The sequence below is a fragment of the Artibeus jamaicensis genome, unplaced genomic scaffold (assembly GCF_021234435.1).
Source record: "Artibeus jamaicensis isolate MK-2021 breed Jamaican fruit bat unplaced genomic scaffold, CSHL_Jam_final scaffold_614, whole genome shotgun sequence".
NCBI lineage: Eukaryota > Metazoa > Chordata > Mammalia > Chiroptera > Phyllostomidae > Artibeus > Artibeus jamaicensis.
Genome location: NW_026522050.1, coordinates 3,666 through 22,635, shown reverse-complemented (window position 1 = coordinate 22,635; position 18,970 = coordinate 3,666). Strand labels below are relative to the sequence as shown.

General features: G+C 48.9%; 1 protein-coding gene across 1 annotated transcript in view; it reads right to left on the bottom strand.

The window, feature by feature from the left end:
* Positions 1-18,555, bottom strand: part of PC (pyruvate carboxylase) — a 93,122-nt gene extending 74,567 nt beyond the window's left edge. Inside the window, exon 1 of the mRNA XM_037135298.2 lies at positions 18,452-18,555. The gene's annotated coding sequence lies outside the window, so the exon portion shown is untranslated. The remainder of the gene's footprint in view (positions 1-18,451) is intronic.
* Positions 18,556-18,970: the final 415 nt, after the last annotated feature.

Genomic DNA, 18,970 nt, shown 5'->3' with positions numbered 1-18,970 from the left:
GCCCTAAACGTCAGGGTTCAGAGCACTTCCTGGTTGGTGAGCACATCCAGGTGCCAGGAGGGTGACATGTCTCAATGCCACGGGGACAGAAGATCCTGTGCTTGGGATCCTTCTGGGTCTCACCCCAAGTACCCCTCCATCTGGCTGACATTTGTACTCTTTGTAATAAATCAGTAAATGTAAGTAAAGTGTTTGAGTTCTATGAACCATTATCACTAACGGTCAAACCTAAGGGGGGCACTGTGGGAACCCCTATTTTATAGCTGTTTGGTCAGAAGCACAGGCGGCAGGCAACCTGGGGCCTGTGACTGGCATCTGAAGTGGGGGGGGGCGGTCCTATGGGACGGAGCCCTTAACTACGAGGTCTGCGCTAACTCCAGGTGGTTAGTGTCAGGAGTGAATGAAATTGTAGGACACTCTGTTGGTGTCAGAGAGCTGGAGAATTTGTTGGTGTTGGGAAAACACACACATACACACACATTCAGTGTCAGAATTTTTGTAGATTTAAAAAACACCATCAGAGATCCCTGGCCGGGACCCCAAGGGTGACTGGACCCTTGAGCTTACTCTGTTAGCCTGGCTGATCTGGGAACAAAAATCTCAAAGAGGCAGTGGCTGAACTGTCCTTCTGGGGCCATAAATCTGCAGTGAATGGCTATACTTGCCCTCTGCCCCAGAATTGCCCTTCATTGGCCCCCTAGGGGAAAGGCCTCTTTGGGCTTCGTGTTCTCTCCAGCTGGAGAAGCCAGCCAGGAGGGGAAAGGAGACTGACTTGGAGTTCTAGAAACAGACAGAGGCTAGCCTCAGGACAAGACTCGGACCGTTCCTTAGAAGGGAGCACACCGTGTCCCCTAACTTGACTTCTGTCTCCTGTACTTCTCCTCTCTCCTCCAGTTAACTCTGACCAAACTCCATTTCCAAGTCCCGACGCATGGACCCTGAAAATAAAGTCTCTGGGAGGAAAGCAGAAACCAGTTATAAATTCATATTCTGAGTACGCTAGAACCCCTCTCTCCAAAATGCCTCTCATCATGCGCCAAAAACAAGACCTCTCAAATCTAACATCTACAAATACACTGTTTTGATCAATGTTAAAAAAAAAAAAAAACCCAAAGCATTCACAGCTGAAAGCTTTTCTGAAAGAAGGTTTATGTATAAGAACAAGTATAAAGGACACATGGACAAAAACTAAGGGGGGGTGGAAATGGGAGGGAGGTGGGGAGCATGGGGGGGGGAGTGAGCTGGGATAGGAGTACAAGACAGAAAACTGTGAACAATTAAAACTTAAAAATGAAAAAAAAATTTTTTAAAGAAAGGGTTTTATGCCAGCTGGAAAAGGACCAGGTCCTGGGACGCACAGTGTGAACCCCCAGCAGCAGGGCCAAGTGGGAAGGACACCAGCCTGCAACCCTGGGGTCTTTTACGTTAAAATTACATTAAAAACCCAGGTACTCTTATACATTATGGGGTGTTTTGGGGAAGAAAGAGGTAAGTTGTTCTGAAAGAACATACACTGGCTGCAGATAAGAGGGCGGGAGAAGGTGAGGTGGGAGCAGTGCTATGGTAGGTGCAGAGTCTGTAGGGAAAAAACATTTACTACTTTTGGCTGCTGTGGGCAACACTCCTGCAAGTTCACCCACGAGGCTGCTGGTGGTCAGCTACTTGTTTTTAGGTAGTGGCTGGAGGTGGATTCCAAGCTGCAGCAGACAGGTGAGCACTCTTGTTAGTTGGCCCACGGCTATTAACTGGCTAATTGCCCTTTTCTCTTTCCCTCTCTCTGCCCCCAGCTGTCATTTAATTTCGGACACCTCAGAATTTTTCTCCTGTCATCAGAGGAAACCCCACGCTGGCCTCAAAGTCAGGGGAAAGCGCCAAGAACCCAAAGGCGCTTCTCTCAGGATTAGTTCTCTCAGCCCGACCTGACCAAGCAGCAGGGGCTCTGATGGGTTCACCACTCAGACTCGCGCTACTGCGTCCCCCAGAAACCATCACCGGCACGTGCCCCTAAGATCGGGAGAAAGGGGAAAGCCCTGAGCAGCAAGAGCTGGGGAAAATCGGCTGGTCTCTGCTTGACCTCCCTCCCTCTCCAGACAGCAGACTCCAGGTGAGCTCCTAGGACTGACTAACTGCTCTGGATTCCAGCAAAGGCGATTTTCTCAGAAAATTTTGAATCGGGCCTAATAGCTCACCTCTAATAGCCCAACCCCACTCTCTCTCTGTGCCTCACCACTTCCCCCAGGCCTCAGTCCTGGTCAGCTCCCTTCAGCTGTAAGAACAGGGCTGCTGGCCCAGCTCTGCAGGTCAGGATGGACGTGGAGTTGCTGATCAGAGCTCTCTGAGTCCTCCGGTTTCCACTCCACCCCGTGGCGACTTTTCTTCTGGAGCCCGTTGTTTGCTTCCTCCTTCCCACCGCTGCTCCTTCCCTAGTCCATGCATGTGCCAACCGATGTCTGAACTCTGACAACTGCCTCTTGGACCTAGTCCCCCACTGTGACCTCCTCGCTCCTCATTCCAGGTCAGCTGACCCACTACATCCAGAAGTTTCGCAAAAGCCCACACATCTGTGGGTGGTCGGAGGCTCCAGCCTTTCAGAGACTTCTCATCGTCTCAAATCCCAACGTGCAGCTGGACCTCCACAGAATGACTCTCCCCGGCCCTCACACTCACTGCTCCCGAACAACATCCATTCTTCCAAAGGGGCTTCCTGAGCGCCAGGCTCCTGCAGGCTCCGCAGTGAACACCGCAGATGCAAACCTCCACTCTCGTGGAGCTTCCCTCGCCTTCTTTCCGCCAGCGAGGCCGAGGCACCTCTCTGTCTGGCTTCTCCCATCGCTGTGATTTTCTCCCTGTGCCACTTGCCCACGTGCCGTCCCCTCCTCTCCATGAATCCAAATGTGACACCCCGTTCAAGGGCCAGCTCTCCAAGAAGTCCTTCCTGAGAAGCCAGCCACCTGGCACAATGTCCTCAGCTTGTGGGCCCTGGACGCATAGCTTCTCCTCTCCACGTGGTTCCCTTACAATCCTCCCCCCCCCCACCCGCTTCCGCACATTAACACAGCCACAGCTATCACGTGCCTCCTGGGTGCCTGCATACATCATTTCACTTAGTCCCCGCCAGCCCAGTGAGGAAGGCCATGTGGCCCTGTTTCGAAGATGAGAAAGATCAAGGCTCAAGGAGGCTAAGGAACTTGCCAGAAGTGACAGGGGTGGTAAGGGACGAAGCCTTAACTCCACTCCTGAGCCTCAACTCTTAGCCGCTTCCCTGGTGACCCTCTGTACTCATTCCCCAGTTCAGCATTTTACTGTCCTGGAAACAGCATGCAGTAGACAGGCAGCAGCTAGGGCTCTTCCTTATTAACGAGTCACGTGAACAGTAGGGGCCACGCACTAACGTTGATGAGCTCGGGGGAGGCCTGCGTGGCGGCCTTACAAACTGTGACCCAAGTAACCACACAGAATGGTCTAAAATTAAAACTCTAACTAAATACATCATGGCAGGTGATCTTGTCCTCGACTCAGATTGTCCCTGACAAAGGTCAGTCTGTACCTTGACTGAGCCTGTCTAGTGTTATTTTGCACCTAAAATAGTACATCTTCAGAGCACCAAGGCAATTTCCCTTTCTCTCACCTCCCTAATCTATCATGTAACCCCTTGAGTCTTGCCCTTTGGCCCCAATGTATAAAATAAGTGGCAAACTGCCATTTCCCAGAGTATTCTCTCAGTCCAGTGAGATTTTTGCTTCCCAGCAATTGTCATCAACTTGACTCAAATAAACTCAAAAATTCTTACAGGTCTGGACATTTCTTATGCCGACGGCCACTACTTGAGCACGTATTTTGCCCCAGCAATCAACCACAGGAGAAGTGACCCAGGGCAAAGAGCTCCTGCAGCCTCCAGTCTCCAGGAAAGATGCACAGTAATGTTTGAGAAGAGAACAGTCTCTTGGAATACGGCACAGTCACAACTTTTGCCCTCCCTAAACCGTTCAGTGAGCTGAGAAAACTCAGGATGAGATCATGGGGAATTTGTTCTGCCAAATATTGAAACTGCCCCTTACAACTGTCAGAAGTGAAGAAGGATGGAAAGGTGGCCCAAGTCTGCAAAAACACAACTGGCTGTTTTGCACCCAGTTGGAATGGGTTAGTTAGAATCCAGAAAGGCTGGGGAAGACCTTCAGGGCTTACCGAAATGGCCTCGGGCAGCACGGCCGAGGGGAGGGGCACAGTGCAGGTGCCATACTGGCTCTGGCTATAGAAGCCGCCAACCCCGTATCAAGAGATTTACTTAAGCAGGAAAGACTGAGCTGCACGCTGCTCTTTTCAGCCCAGTGCACAGCGACACGGGGACATCACGCTGATATCCTGTGGGAGAGCAGGAAGAACCCGCAGCCAGGAATTGCTGTTTTCAAAGCTCAGCTCTGCCTCTTACCAGTGGAGCCGGGTGAATCATCAGGCCCATTAAACCCTCTGGCTCCTCATCCACAAACACCAAAGCCATGCCCTTACCCAGTGCCAGTGGGAACAGTCAGAGGAAATTGCAGGTGAAAAAGGGACCACATACAAAACCTGAGAGGCTCAGGGGAGGCCTGCGTGGCGGCCTTACACACTCAGAGACCCAAGTAACCACATAGGATGGTCCGAAATTAAAACTCTAACTCAATGAAGGTCATGACAGGTAGTGACGTCCTGGGCCGGTGTCCTCCCTGGCAAAGGTCAATCTTTACCTTAACTGAACCTATTATCTTTGTGCATCTAGGATAACAGCTTTGGAGGTCAGGAATTCCCTCCCCACCCTCAGGGCACAACCACCGCAGGGAAGCAGAAACCACAAATCCCCTCATTGATATTGTTATCCTGATAATTATCAACTGTATGATATTCATTGTAATTTTTATCTAGTCCCAGAGAGTCTCCTGCCTTGCTTTCTCCTGTGCCTGCCTAATCCATCACCAATGAATTTCCTGTCACCACCTCCCATCTTCCCCTTTGATTTTGATGTATAAAATATGTGGTAAAACTGCCATTTTCCCAAGCATTTCCTCAATCCGCTGAGATTTTGCTTCCTGGCAAGTTTTGTCAGTTTGGCTCAAATAAACTCAGAAAAATTCTCTACAGGTTTGAACATTTCTTGTGTTGACAAAATGTAAAACCATCAAGCGCTGTACACACCTGGGAGGAAAAAAAAAAGTGGTTCTGCAGTGAAAGTGTGGAGACCGGTGGAAGGAACCCCGTAGGCTGATCTGATCGGAAGCCCCTAACTGGCCAGGGTGTGGTCGGCAGTCACACCCCAGGCCTGTAACTTCAGGGACAGGCTGATCTTGGCCTTCAGCTGGCCCTGCCCATTGTGCTTGTGCATCCAGGTGAGCACACCTTTGAAAGGCCGGGGTAATTCCTCCTCGGGCCCCCTGGGAGGCATACCACGCCCAAGGGAGCACAGGGTCTTGTTGACTGCCCTGCCCTCCGGGTCTGCACCTGGCTTCCTCCTACCTTAGCCCCTTCCTTAGTCCCCAGTGCGAACAAGAAGCTGCAAAACTGTTACCTGAGCTCTTGCTTCCCCGCGGGTGCCATCAGATTGGCTCAGATAAACTCTTAATAAAATTCTCTATGGATTTGTATGTTTCTTATATCAATGTGGTAAAGGCTGAATTCACCTCTGGAAGCCAAGCTTTATTTTTTGTATTGTAATTCCATTCTGCTATCCCCCGGAATTCAGTAAAACTTTTGTGAAATATCTGGTAATATTTTTAAAAGCTGTGGTTTGAGAAGTCATGAGACAGGTCTGTCTGCATGTTTAGGGCAAAATGGTGTGAGGAGAGAGGCAACAGCCCTGAGACGGGAGCAGTGACATGCAGAAAGGAGTGGGCAGACAGCTGGCCAAGGAAATAAGAAACCGAGGTAGATTTCATCCATCCAACAAGATTTCTTTGAGCCCATGCTATGTTCCAGGCTTGGTAGAACCCATAATAAGCAATCCTTAGGTATTTCTAGAAATACTTGAGGAGAGGAACTTGGTAAAAGGCAGACTTCTTGCAGATCAAGAACCTTGAGTAATTATTTTTTAGGGACTAAATTGACATGTTAACCCTGAAGATATAAGAGATCAGAGTCATCGAAGACTCAAAGATCAAATATAGTTGAAGGTATCACGTGGCATCCAGTTTCATTCCACTGCCTTCTGGGCATCCATGGTCCAAGGACAAATGAGTTCTTAATCTTAGCAAAGATCCCTTGCCTGTAATGAGTGGCTTGTCTCTTGCTGCTTTCAAGACTCTTTTTTTGATCATGATAGGGCTAGAGGTAGATCTCTTTCAGTTTATCCTACTTGGAATTCACCAAGCTTCTTAGGTTATAAGTTATTGTTTTTCACGAAATTTGGGATTTGGGGGAGCATTATTTCTTCAAGTAATTGTTCTTTACCTTCCTCTCTATCCTCTCCTTCTACGGCTCCCACTATGTGTGTGCTGATAGGTTGATGGTGCTCCACAGGTTCTGAGGTTCTGCTCGTTTGCCTTCATTCCTCTTCTTTCTGCTCCGCAGACTGGATCACCTCGATCGCTCCATCAACGACTTGGCCGATTCGCCCCTCTGCCAGTTCAACTCTGACACTGAGCCCCTCCAGTGACTTTTTCATTGCAGTTATTGTATTTTTTCACAATTCCAGAGTTTCCTAATCCTTTTTTTTTTTTTTTTTGGGTAATTTCTATCACTTAGTAATCATCTCTAGCTGATGAGGTACTTTAGTTCTTTAGACATACTCTAAAATACATGATTTAAAGTTTTGTCGGCCCTGACTCAGCTGGTTGGGTGTCGTCCCACAAAGCAAAAGGTCGCCAGTTCAGTTCCTGGTCAGGGCACAGGCCTGGAATGCAGGTTCACAATCCCCAGTCGGGGCCCGTATGAGAGGCAACCTATCAGTATTTCTCTCTCTCACATCAATGTTCCTCTCCCTCCCTTGCCCCTCTCTAAAAATAAATAAGTATTTTAAAAGTAAAAGTAAAATAATAAAGTTTTGTCTATAAAATACAATGTCTGGGCTTCCTCGGTGGCAGTTTTTACTGACTGCTTCTTTCCTATGCATGTGCCATTCTTTCTCGTTTCTTTGAGTGCCTCGTGATTTTTTTTGTGTGTGTTCCTTGAAAACAAGCTTCAGCCATTTTTCTTGAATAAATGCCCCTTGGTAGGATTACTGTAAGCCTTTGGTTAATCACCAGAATTCTAAGCAAGTCCATTTTTGACGACTTTTGCCATTTTCCTCATTTCTTTCATGGAGGAGCATCTTCTAACGCGTCCACCATTCCCTGGGAATCTGTGTTTCATACGGAATTTGGAAAGAGGCTTTCCCGTCCCAAAATAGTTTTTCAGAGAAGAGAGGTAAAAGAGAAAAACTATGTTAAATACTTTGTACCTGATCTTAAGCCCCAGGTAGTGTTATGAATTGCATCCTTCTCTTCTATCTTTTTAAAAATATTTTATTTATTTACTTTTAGAGAGAGGGGGAGGGAGAGAAACATTGGTGTGGAAGAGATACATCAGTCGGTCGCCTCTCGCCCACTCCCAACTGGGGGCCCAGCCCACACCCCAGGCCTGTGCCCCGATTGAGAACTAAACCAGCGACCTTCCGGTCAGCACGCCCCCACTCAGTCCACTGAGCCACACCAGCCAGGGCTGCACCCTTCCGTATTTTTTAAAAGTTTGATTCTTTAAAATTAAAAGACATGGAAAAAATGTTTTAAACATGTAGTTTTCATTTCAGCATCCAGAAAAAAAATTTTGTATAGCATTCCAAAATAACCTAAATGAGATGTTATATATTCTGTTTAATGTACCTTTCTCATGTAAAAGCATCATGGCTCTTGTTCCGTGGTAATAAAATTCCGTGGTTTGATTAGGTATATGGACTATTTTTAAGGCTGAATAGAATGACACTGGACAGATTGCATCTGTAGCGATCTTTTCTGATGTGTATTTTGGTATTTTCCTATTTTCTGGTATAAAAATGCTGACCTGAACAACCTAGTACATTTGTATGTTTGTCTCATTATACTCTAGGTTACATTTCTAGAATTGCAATTACCTGTGTCAAATGCTTTTAAGTTTTAGGTTTAATATTCTCTGTATTCCCTCCCTTCCGTGTAATGCCTTGCCCTGTGGTGCACCATATTTTCCTCTCTCTGAACACAGATTCCGTCTCTCAGTTACGTCACGGCCATCATTTGAGGTGCCACCATCCACTGTTTAATACCCAGTGCTCCTTCGCCAGCCCGAATGGGAAACCCAGAACCAAAGGTTGGGAGGCACTGTATTTAAAACTCCTACAGATGCCCTGGCTGGTGTAGCTCAGTGGACTGAGTGCCCGCTGGTGACCTGAAGGGTCACTGGTTCAGTTCCCTGTTGGGTCACATGCCTGGGTTGTAGGCCAGGTCCCCGGTTAGAGGTGTGCGAGAGGCAACTGGTTGGTGTTTTTCTCACACATCAATGTTTCTCTCCCTTGCTTCCCCTCCCTCTGGAAATGAATCTTTAACACACACACACACACACACACAACTCCTGCAGAGTAGGAATCTAACACAGTCCTCCACTCGAGTATCCTTTTCTTGGAACTCCACAGAGCTTCCCTCTTTTCCCACCTGGGGCTGCGGAAACACCGGACATCAGGAAAGAGCTCAGGCTGCCTTCACAATTTTCAACAAGGTCCCACTGATCACCCACAAGCTGCCCTAGGCCACACACAGTGCCCAGGACAGTAATGCAAGTCCACACCTGTTTATTGTCTAGGACCCACATCTCTATCAAGAATTCAATAGCAATAGCCCCTCCAAAGAGATCAGTAGCTCTCCATGGGGAGGTCGAGGAGAAGTCAGGGTTCTCACCATCTCCAGGGGCAGGGGTGGGATAAACTAATGAGTGAGAAAAGGCAGGCATGGATTTCAGGGGCCGGGATTTCCCGGTACCCAAGCCTGACCAGAAACCAGCAACTCTCAAGTACTACACTCGCTTCCTCTTCATGTGAAAAGATGTAAGACACAGGGTGGAAATGCCAGGCCTGGACTCCGAAGACTGAACTCAAATCTTAGCACTGCTCTGTCACTAGCCCTTGGTCAGACAATGCCCTGGGAGATTCACGAAATCTAACTTCAACCTATCCTTGTGGCCACAGTGAGTAAGAAAGGAAGCCTTAAATAGATTAATGCAATCCAGTCGCCTGGTACAGCATCCTGAGCAGAGAGGTGCAGAGCTGTTCCATGAGAAAAGTATTACACACTGTGATGCCTCCATCTAGGACACACAGGCGGTGAGACTGTCCCCGCTGGGGGCAAAATAGCAATGAATCGGTGCTCTGCCTAGCAGTCGGATTCAGAGGTCAAGACCTAGTTTCACCCTAGCCATGAACCTTTTAAATGATAAAGAAATGTCATCCAATTGAGAAAGAAACTCCAAAGTTGCACAGGAAAGTAATTTACTTTAGTTTGAGAGCCTGTCATTATTTCCTTGTTAGGCAAGCTTCTTTAATTCCAGGAACATATAACTAAATATCCTGCCCTGACTGGTGTGGCTCAGTTGGCTGAGTGTCGTCCCACAAGGTGAAAGGTCACCGGTTCGGTCATGCCTCGGTTGCGGGTTCAGTTCCAGGTTGGGGCTCATAGAAGAGGAAACCCATCGATGTCTCTCTCCTTCTCTTTGGCCCTCCCGTCCCCTCTCTCAAATAAATAATAAATCTTCTAAAGAATAAATATCCTAAGTAAATAGAAAACCATAGTATTTGTAATTTTGTGTTAAGAAATCTGTGTGTATTTATTACTTTGTGTACTTTAATGTTCAAGGAAATTTGGTCTGTTCAGAGTAACAAGTCAGCCTCAATATGCCAATTAAAACATGTAACTAAACTGGTTTGAACTTGTAATTTGAAGTAGGAATTTTACTAAGTTTAAAATCACTATTAGCAGATGACAAATGTGCACAGGAAAATGCTCAGTATCATCACTCACCAGGGAAATTCACATTGAAACCATGAGACACCACTATGCGCCTTTTAGTACGGCTAAAATTAAAAAGACTGGCCACATGCAATGTTGGTGAGGGTGTGGAGGGACTGGAATTCTCGTCCACTGTTGTGGGAACGTAAAATGGTACAATCACTTTGGAAGACGGCTGGGCGGTCTAAGTTAAACATACACCTACCACATGACCCAGGTACTCCACTCCCACACGTTTGTCCAAGAGAAAAGGAAATATATGTCCATAAAAAGACTTGTACACACACATTCATAGCAGCTTTATTTATAATTACTAAAAACTCGAAACAACTGAGATGACCAACAACCGGTGAATGAACAGACAAACAAACTGTGGGAGACCCACAGAATGGAGTACTGTGCAGCAACAAAAAGGAAAGAACTACTGACAGATGCAGCAAATCTCGAAACAATGACGCTGAGCGAAAGAAGCCAGGAGGAAAGGGGTCCATGCTACACAGTTCCACACGTGTCAAATTCCAGAAAATGCAAACTAACCCATGGTAGCAGAAAGCAGTTCAGTGGTTACTAGGGAATGGGGGAGGCGGAGAGGGGCAGAAGGACCCCCGACGGCAAAGGATGTAGTCTATCGTAATTGAGGTTAAGGTTTCACAAGTGTATACGTGTGTCAGAACTTGTATATTGTATACTTTAAGTATGTGTACTTTATTACATCAGAAATACCTCAATAACGGATTGAGAAAAATAATAATAATAACCTCCTAGACACAGACAGCACTATGGTGGTTATCAGAGGGAAGGTGTGGGGGAGGTAGAATGGGTACAGTTGGGATAAAGGCAACAGAGGATGTGACTTTGGCTGGTGAACACACAACACAACATGCAGGTGAAGTACTGGGTTGGCCAAAAAGTCCTTTTGGTTTGTTTCTATAAAATGAAAGACACATTTCATTTTCACCAATAACTTTATTGAATTGGATATTTTGAGTACATTGGCTGCCTCCCACTATTGGCTTCTGGTGGGTAGAGGCCAGGGGAGCTGCTGAACATCTTCCGACACATAAGGCAGACCCATAGCAAAGAGTTATTTGGCCAAAATGTCAATAGTATCAAGAAGCTTTGCAAACCACTTTGACATGTTCAATTAGTCACAGCACCTTCTCCGTATGCCACACAAATCTTTGTTACATTTTTACCTTCCTTGAAATAATAAAGCATAATACGCCAAAAATGTTGTGTATTTTCCTCCATCTTCAATACTAAAGTAGCTGCACAAAAATTCACCAGTTTTGATAAGTTTTTGTTAAACACACGCTGATGTGACAGCTGTCACAACACAATCTAACAAAATTGTTCTCAGTGAAGTTAAAGACAACTAAGCACTACTAGAGCCATCATGTGGAAGAAGCATAGTGGACTTTTCGGCCAACCCAGTATTACAGAATTGTACACTTGAAAACTTAAAACCTAAAATTTTGTTAACTAATGTCACCCCAATAAATTCAATTTAAAATACTTTAAAAATACTTCAGTAAAGCTGTTTTAAGACATAGAATATAGGAATGTTTAAAAAATTTAAGAGTTGGCTTAATTTATTAGACTTGCAGGAATTATTTAAGTATTAGGAATGTCTATTAACCAGACGATTGGAAATATTAAAATAAAGTTAAATGTAACTTATAAATTTAATTTAAATCTTTCAAATGAGTTAAGTTTGCAAATGAGATCAAGTATGAATCAAAGTCCCCTTCATAGTGATTATTAAAATGTTCCAGAATCATAAATAGGACAGAAAGATTATAGGCTACGCTTAAAAGCTAAACTTGGAAGACTAGCCCTTAAAGGAAGAACTAGATTTCTGAATTTGTAACTTTAACAAATTGAAAACCAATTTATTTTTTCAGCCAAAGTAACTTCTGAATAATCTTCGCATTACACAAAAACCAAAGGTAGGGATGGGCGGGGCCTCGGAAAGCCTCACTGGACACGCCCCTGGGCCGACAAATCAAGTCCGCCTCTCTGGAAGTCAGCTTCCTCATCCTAAGAGAGGACTGTTTCTCAGAATAGGTAATACATTTACTATTAATGATTTAGTAACATTAATAAATTTCATATTGATAAAGAACACTTTAGTAAAAGCATGTGGACAAGCATATGGTGGTGCTAAGACATTAGCAGCGTGATGTCACTCTGTAGTAACTGCAGCCTTTGCCAGATCCTGGGCTGGCCAATGACAGACGAAAGATGACAGAAAATATCTTCAGAGAGTAAACATGACTCAGCATAGCCAGGTCACGGACTTTTCCCAGAAGCCTCAGCCAGGGATGGATGTCATCAGGAGAGAGCTGCCACACGTGGAGACCGGCCCATTCCGGGCACAGCTGGTGGAAATGTACTTAGAGCAGCTTGGATAACCCAGTGCCTACCCCCTTCTCTGGCCTGCAAGAGTGTAAGGATAAGGAGGTAGGGACAGAAGCCATGAAAGGATGCTGGGGTTATGCCTTCTGGCATCGTACTTTAAAAATATATAAGCAAATGAATAAAAACAAGCCCACACCCACTGCCCTCTAGAATCACCAAGGAGATGAGAGCAGAGGAGGAGGGGACTCAGTCATGGCAACTGAAGAAAGCTCCAGGACGCAGCAGGGACCAGGGACTGAAGACCAAACAAGCTGTAATGAATGAAATGACCTGGGGGAACGCAGCGCTTCTAGGCCACTCATTTCCTTTCCCTACTGCTGGATTTGGGGGACGACAGGCAGGGGGCTGGGGTGAGGATCAGAATATTGAATTCTGCTAGTCAGCCTTCTCTGGACCCCAGTTTTTCAGCTCCCTAAGACGGGTGCCCAGGGCCTTCACCCAGCTCCCCACCTCTCCTCACAGGGACACAAGGCAGAGCAGTAACGTTCAGCTCTGTCAACAGCAGGAGGAGAGTAAGCAGAGAGACAGGGCGGTGGACACTCTCCCTCCTTAGCAGCTTAGCTAAGAAAACGCAATCAAGGACGCTGCTGGCCTAAGACCTAGGACAAGAGGGGACCGTGGGAAAATCTTGGAAAGGAGAACAACTCCGTGGTCACGAAGGGGCTCTTGAGGACAATCCCTGCACAATGGGTGGAAACCCAAAGAATCTTGACCCTGAGCACTGAACATGAGCTCTGGGGAAAGTTGTCCCTGACCAACAAAGTCCCCAGGGCTGGGCTGTGAAATGGGGATAGCAGCCGGTGTGCCTGTGGGTGACGGGAAGAGTGCTAGCAGGTCTGAAATGCAGGGGCCGGGGAGGGGGGATGCCAGACAGGCAGCGAGGATCAAGCCTGGTAGGATGTTCACTGGGACCAGCAGTGGAAGACAGGACTGGGCCCAGGCCCCAGGGCCTCGGCACAGGGGCTAAGGAGATGCACCCAGACTGGTGCCATTGGTGGCCATGGGCAGGGGCGGGGGGGGGATCTTTCTGAGGGCAAGGGCAACCTGCAAAGCAGGAGGTCATACAGGAGGGCAGTGCTGCCTGAGCCCTCTGTGAGAGGAATTCCACTTTTACCCCTCCGTCACTGTGACACCCAAAGATGGAGCACAGCTGTGAATGCATGCCAAGTGTTTGACAGGTAACTGACAAAGTCATAACCCCAGGCTTCCCGGAGTCCCTCACCGGCCAGCACTTGCTCTCCATGCTGACTCAAGGAGTCTGCTCTGAGGCTGCCCAGCCCTAGAGATGCTCTCTCTGGTCCTGAGGAGCCTTGCCACCCTCCCCATGACCAGCATCCCGAGCCACACCCTTCCAGAAGTAGGGCTTCCTGTTCAGGCTGACCAGTTGCCAACTGGAGCCAGCAGGAAGCTAGATGTCACTTTCCAGTGAAAACCAAGAAGGAGAACAGACAAGGACTGCTTATATTTTCCAAAAATCAGAGCTTGGCTTTTTTTACTTAGTGGGCTACAGAGCTGACCTGCCATTCCTGCTAAGATCGACAGCCGCTGGTAGAGACATGACTCACACCCACCCCACAACCTGGACTCAGGCACAGGACTTTGGTTTTGTCAGCTCTCAGAGGCAGCGCTACCTGAAGTAAAGGGAAAAGAAGTATTGCCCTCATTTCTCCAGGCACTCCCCTGAGAACCCAGGCGTGGCAAGAACACAGATTCGGAACCCAGATTAGGAACCACCAGGGAAGAACTGTTACTTTGCTTCCATGGCCGTGGTGGGGGAGGGTGCCGGGACAGTGCAGGGCTGGGAGCACCCCAGGTCTGCTGTTCAATGGCCTGGGTTCTGCCTCTGCTGCTCTGCCACCAGCTCCCATACCACTCAGAGCCTGTTTCCTCATCTGTGAAATGGGAATAACAACCTCTGTCTTGTAAGATTCCAATGAGCCAACACACACAGCTCTGGCACCATGCCCACCCACAGGACACAGACACTAGCCGATGTGCCTAGTGAGAAGCATTTAAGCAAAACCCTTCCTTTTCTGGCACCTGCTACACAACAACAAGAAGTTCTAGAAACTTCCATTGTTTTATCTGAAGTGCTTTCTCTTCCTGCCCATTTCCACCTGGCCTCAGGCCTCCTTTCTGGGCAGAGCTGTCTCTAGGCCTTCAGGAGCTCCCTCTCCTCCAGATTTGACCCCCGAGCCTCTCCCCTATATCTCACCACACACGCAACACTCTTACCCGGTCTGCGGGCTGCTGTGTCTCCTACTTCCCTGACCACGTCCTCAGGTCCTTTTCCCACAGAGACGCCTCACAGAACAGTACACCGTGACTAGACCCACGGGAGCCCACAGTCGCTGGTACGTGACCACTTTGGGGAATTTACAGGCTGCTTTCTTTTGAAAAGGCCACACCTGTCATTCAGTTCTAGTCACTGGTAAATAAAGAACAAAATGGAGACACAAGCGAGACAGCCATCAAATGAACTGAATCCATGTTCCGAGAAAACCAGGTGCCTTGGTTGATCATGTCAAGGCTGAGAATGAATGTTTTTGGCAGTTGATTCAATAAAATATTTATTAGGCATATACCTTCCATTGGCACTGCTCCAGAAGGCACAGGCTCTGCTCCCAAAATGCCAAAAAGCAAGTTGCTGGGGGCCAATAAATAGATGGTAACAACAGGATAATACATGAGAGGGACCCATGCAGGGACTCAGCCTGACAGCCTGAGATGGACCCCAGCCACAGTTTCCTAGCGGTGTGACCGACTCTGGGGGACTTAGTTCACCCACAGTTCTTCGCCCGTAAGTGAGGAGCTAAGAGTACCTTTGTTGCAGGGTTGTGTGACAATCAAATAACACATGAGCCCTGGCTGGTGTGGCTCAGTGGATTGAGTGCTGGCCTGCAAACCAAAGGGCCACTGGTTTGATTCCCAGCCAGAGCACATGCCTGGATTGCGGGCCAGGTCCCCAGTGTGGGGTCCTGGGGACCCCCAGTGCGCACAAGAGGCGGTCACACACTGATGTTCCTCTCCTACTCTTTCTCCCTCCCTTCCCCTTTGTCTAAAAATAAATAAATACAATCTTAAAAAACAAAACAAAACCTGAAAGGGGCTTAGCAAGTTCCCTGCCACCACATAATAAAAGGTTGGCTTTTATTATTAATAATAAGTCATTACTTATCATTATTATTGGAAGAGAGGAACCATTTCCAACTGAGCAGATTTGGCAAGTCCTGATGCAGGAAAGCCTGGCAAACAATTTTGAGAGGATAAGAGAAGAGGAACAGTCCCGCAGAGAACAAAGATACCAGGAACAGGAACCGCGGAAGAGCAGGCACTAAGAAGCAAGTCTGGGGGCAATGCCCAACAGTCTCATGAGGACTGAGGCAGACAGAACAGGGTGCCTGTTGGGTCAAATGGAAGGAAAAGCCCAAGAGGAGGGATCATATATTTTCATTCAATAGGTAAAGAGAAAAGGGCTTATTCTTTGTGGCATTTTCCTATCTCCCACCATCAGGCCCTACCCCTTTGGCAGTTTGGCAAAAAAGTCCACAGCTGAGACAAAGAGGTAAAGGGATGGTCCATCAAGCCCAGGTGAGGCTTCAGAGCCAGCAGGCAAAATGTCCCACTTCTGAAAGGACGTCTCCGATGACACACAGCACAGGGTGCAGAGAGCAGGGGCCCGTCCAGAAGAGGGCAAGATGCCATTGGGAGGCAGCCAAAGGGAAGGCTCACGCTAGTCCTTCAGGGAAATGTTCACTGGGTTGAGGCACCTGGCTCATGCTGATGAGAGCTAGAGAGATCTGGACAGTCTGGGCCCACCTAGCCAGCACCCAGTACCGGGGTACTGGAAGGGAGACAAGGAGAAAGCAAGGAGGAGGACAAAAGGGCAGGCGGCCTGTGCTGACACAAGGGGATCCATGGAGGCCACAGCCACCAGGACGAACCTGCCTGAGGGGTGGGTGATCCTGGAGGAGAGAACTGGAACAGACAGGGTCACTGAAGCTGAAGCGGGCTTCAGTAGAGAGAGCTAAGACACAGAGGGGACTAGGAGGTAAACTGTGGAAACTCTGAATGATGGCCTAATTCAATTCAACAAATCAATATTGAACAACCACAGTGAACGAAGATCCCTCCTGCAGGGCAGGGCAGCTGCTAAGTAACACAGGACGCCTGCTCACAAGTGGCTTAGTAGAACATACACAGACACAACCTGTAGCTCAGGCTCCTGCGGACCCTCAGAGGCCCGCCAAGGGCCCCAGCACCTTTGGACCCAGTTTCACTTCTGCCTCACCAGCACCTCACCTCGTGCCCTCACCTTGTCACCTCACCTTGTCACATCTGTAGAGGCCTCTTCACAGTGACCAAGAACACTTCTCACTCCCAACTGGTAAGTGCTGCTTCTCCCCCATTCCCCTCCCACCTTCCTCAGCCTACCTCTTGCAGGTTCTAGTCACTTAAAACTTACCTCTCCTCCATAATAAAACCTCAGCCCCTCAAATCCAATCACTGCCTCTTCAGTGCCAGCTCCGGGGGGAATCAAGAGAGCCTCACAACTCACCCTCTCCACCAAGCTTTCCCCAATCCAGTCCCATCTGGCCCTCAACCAGTCCATTTCTCCTCTCCCTGGCCTTTGTATGTGGCTTGGCCTGATTTGTGGGTCTTGACTTCCTCTTCCACATCCTCACAGAGGCCAGACCTCACCAGCATGGGATCTCTACAAACATCTGTGGCATGCCGACTTGCTGCCCAACTTCTGTTTCTTTTTCTCTCCCCTAGCCAGTTTGTCAGCAGATCTGGGACAGGATTAACCTCATCTCCCAAGTTTTCTCGACACCCAGTCTAGAGGTCTGACTGTGGCAAGTGTGCAAAAGAAAGCGATTCAGAGTCAAGAGTTAAGATGGAGAGCGGGCAGACAGCAAAGCTAGAGCTCTGAGTTCATAGAAATGCTGGGCACATGCACTCCCAGCATGAGTATTTGCGTCACAGGCAGGAGAAAGAGGACAGGGGAAGCCAGAGCTGTTGGTAGCAGTGGGTAAGGGAGCAACAGAGAAGACAAAGATTTCTGGGTAGACTCAGGAGGCTCTAGTTGTGATCTGGCAAATAGTATTGGCACCTCTTTAAGCCTCAGTTTTCTCAGCTGCAGGATGGGGATAATGAGCACTGGCATACTTTCTCACAAAATGGAAAATCAGGGTTTTAAGAAATTCAAAACTGCCAGGGAGCCAGGACCTGGCCTCAGCCCAACATTTGTGAGATAAGAAAAATGCTCCCCAGAGGTGAAAACAACTCAAAGCGCACAAAGCTAGTCACGCTGGTAGGAACCTGCGTGCAAGTCCTGAAAGCCAAGGCTGCTGATTCCCCTGTCCAGGAGGGCGCTTCCCAGACCGCCGCTGCTCCTCACTGCCCCCAGCCGAGTGCACTTTGTAAACTGCTAAAAGCTGTATAAGTAACGGGCTGAGCCCAGCCCCACCTCTTAACTGAGTGCCTCAAGCTTTGTACACTTGAAACTAAATGGAACCGAGACTACTCCACAGGGTAACTAGGAGAATCCTACAGAAGACACGTGGAACACAGAAAACCCTCGCCCTACACTCCAACTAAGCAACTTCCAGTGTGATGGGGAAAACTTGGGCTCCCGATTCTGACAAACTTGGGTTCAAACCCTCCCTCAGGGACCTAGCGCGAGGCATTTTTCGGGCTCCGTGCGACAGTTTCTCCATCTGCAAAATGGGCCCCAAAAGCATGAATAAGGCCGCTGGCGGCTGCCACGGGCGTGGGGTGGAAAAGGCCCGGCTGCGCCCGCACGGGAGGTATGCTCGCGTAGTGGCGGGGCGTCGGGCCCGCGCCGACGGTCTCCCGCTGGAGGGGGAGGGGAGGGGCGGCGCAACTCGCGTGGCGCACAGCCCGCTGCTGTCTCCTCTAGCCGTCACTCGTGAAGCCCGCGCTGCCTTGGCACGCACGACCCTTATATAAGCGTCCCCCGAGGCGGCGCCGGCGCACGCCCACCCGCTCCGGCCTGCCGCGGGAAGAAGGTGCGCAGCGCCGCGGCCACTTACCTCTTTGCCACCGCCGCAACCCGTCGCCACAGCCTCTACCGACGCTACCTCCACTGACAGGGAACAGCTGCGGTCTCCGCGCAACTAAACTTGCTGCGGTCCCGGCCCCGCCTTAGGACTTTCTATTGGCTCAAGCAGCCCAACCCCTCCTGTTATTGGACAGTGGGCCCCGTCACTCACCACTCCCCCGCACAGAACTCCTCCCTACGTCCGACTGCCCGTCACGTTTAAGTCTTGGCGCCCCACGTCAGCCCCGCCCCTCGCGTCCCCGGCGGGCTCTTGGATTGGTGACAAGGCTGAAAGAGCCCGCCCCTGGCGCACCACCGCCTACTCCCTTGTCTACAGAGTCCCACGTGGGCTGCCCGGCTCAGGCCGCAGCCCGCAATAGGCGGAAGTGGCCAGGCTCCGCAGCCCTGTGATTGGTTGCCGGCGGGGGTGGGGATGTGCGATTCATTCACCCGAGTAGCACGTGTCTCCCAAAACTGCAAGCAAAACAGACCGTACCGGAGCTCTGGGATC